Below are 1,907 nucleotides of genomic sequence, written 5' to 3'. Positions count from 1 at the left end.
TACAGTAATAAATTATGAAACATTGAAAAAACAGAATGCCATGAATCCATACCAAGAAGAAACGGAATGGAATAACTAAATAAAATGGACGAGGAGGGAGGGATCTTCTTTACTGTGAACACAGCCGGCGAAGTGACGGCTTGCCAGAGTTGGAAAATCAGCATTTTGCAACCATCACGTTAAATATTAGCCAAGGGTCATCAATGGCTTTTGATTTAGAGTAGGATATTTTCACTGCCTTAAAGTATTACCCCACAAAGTACTTGTTCACTGCACAGTAAAAAAATAATTGTACAGGGAAGAAATTGGACAAGACCTTCACCACGTGATCGAAATTATCACCACCAGTGTGGCACAGATGGCCGTGTGTCTGCAGACCTGAGACCCCGGGAAGGACCCAGCATCACCTCCACAGTATTGCAGCTGAGAATGCATCACCTGAATTCATCGTGAAGAAACTTCGACCAAACCCCAAATAAAGAATGTTCTGTTGAAGAAAAAAAGAAAGAAAGAAAGAAAGAAAAAAGAGGGGCACGAGGACAGTATTCTTCCAAAATGTCGTCATGTGGCGCCCAACTGGCCCACTTGGTAGAGCATGCGACTCTTGATCTCAGGGTCGTGAGTTCGAGCCCCACATTGGGGGTAGAGATGCCTAAAACAATAAAAAAAAATCTTTAAAAAATGTCAGTGTCATAAAAGCAAAGTCTGTGGAAATGTTTCCAGATTAAAGGAGATTAAAGAGACATGACAATTAAATGCATCCCTGATCCTGGAGTGGAACCTGTACGGGAGGGTGGATAATGCTAGAAAGAACATTACTGGATCAATTGACAAAATTGGAATACGATGACAGATTACACAAACTTGTATCAATATTAACTTTAATAAAGTTGACTACTGTGGTCAAGTAAAGGAATATCCCTGTTCTTTTTAAAAAAAAAAAAAAAAGATTTATTTAGGGGCACCTGGGTGGCTCAACCATTAGACGTCTGCCTTCGGCTCAGGTCAGGGTCCCAGGGTCCTGGGATCGAGCCCCGCACCGGGCTCCCTGCTCAGCCGGGAGCCTGCTTCTCCCTCTCCCGCTCCCCCTGCTTGTGTTCCCTCTCTTGCTGTGTCTCTCTCTGTCAAATAAATAAATAAAATCTTTAAAAAATAAAATAAAATAAAAAAAGATTTATTTATTTTAGAGAGAGAGAGAGCAGAGGGGTGAGGCAGAGGGAGAGGGAGAGAGAATCTCAAGCAGACAACGAGCTAAGCACGGAGCCTGACACGGGGCTCCATCTCACGAGCCTGAGATCATGACCTGAGCTGGACGTCCAACCAGGAGTTGGACGCTTAACCGGCTGTGCCATCCAGCCGCTCGAAGAATATCCCTCTTCTTATGAAATAAACACTGAAGTATTTAAGAGTAATAGGTCATAAATTATGTAACTTATTCTCAAATGGCTCAGAAAAAAATGACTATGTACACACACGGACAAATGAGCTATAACAATAGGAATAGGTGTTTTCTGTACCCTTCTGATTTTTGCAAATTTTCTATAATTTTGAAATTATTTCTAAATTTCAAAGCTTAAAATAGAGGATGTGGTTGCAAGTCCTGACCACGCCCCTTAGATCTCTCTGACCACAGACGACATATATGAACTCTCAGGAGAGGCAGTTACCAATCACTGAGCCTTTAACCATGGGTCAGGCACCATGGTGAGGATTATCTCAATCCTTAAAAGAGTACTGAGGAACTGAGGCTCAGAGAAGTTAAGCAGCTTACGCAAAATCGTCCAGTTGTTAAGTGGTAGGGTTGATATTTGAACCCAGGTCTGAAACTAATACCCCATTTCCAAAGGAGATAATTGTACTTAGTCATACTTTGTTTTACATAGTAACTATGATGCTCTAAAATATTA

The sequence above is a fragment of the Callorhinus ursinus genome, unplaced genomic scaffold (assembly GCF_003265705.2).
Source record: "Callorhinus ursinus isolate GAN/ISIS: 27379988/994484 unplaced genomic scaffold, GSC_fseal_2.0 scaffold33, whole genome shotgun sequence".
Taxonomy (NCBI): domain Eukaryota; kingdom Metazoa; phylum Chordata; class Mammalia; order Carnivora; family Otariidae; genus Callorhinus; species Callorhinus ursinus.
Note: the sequence above shows the minus strand (reverse complement) of the source record.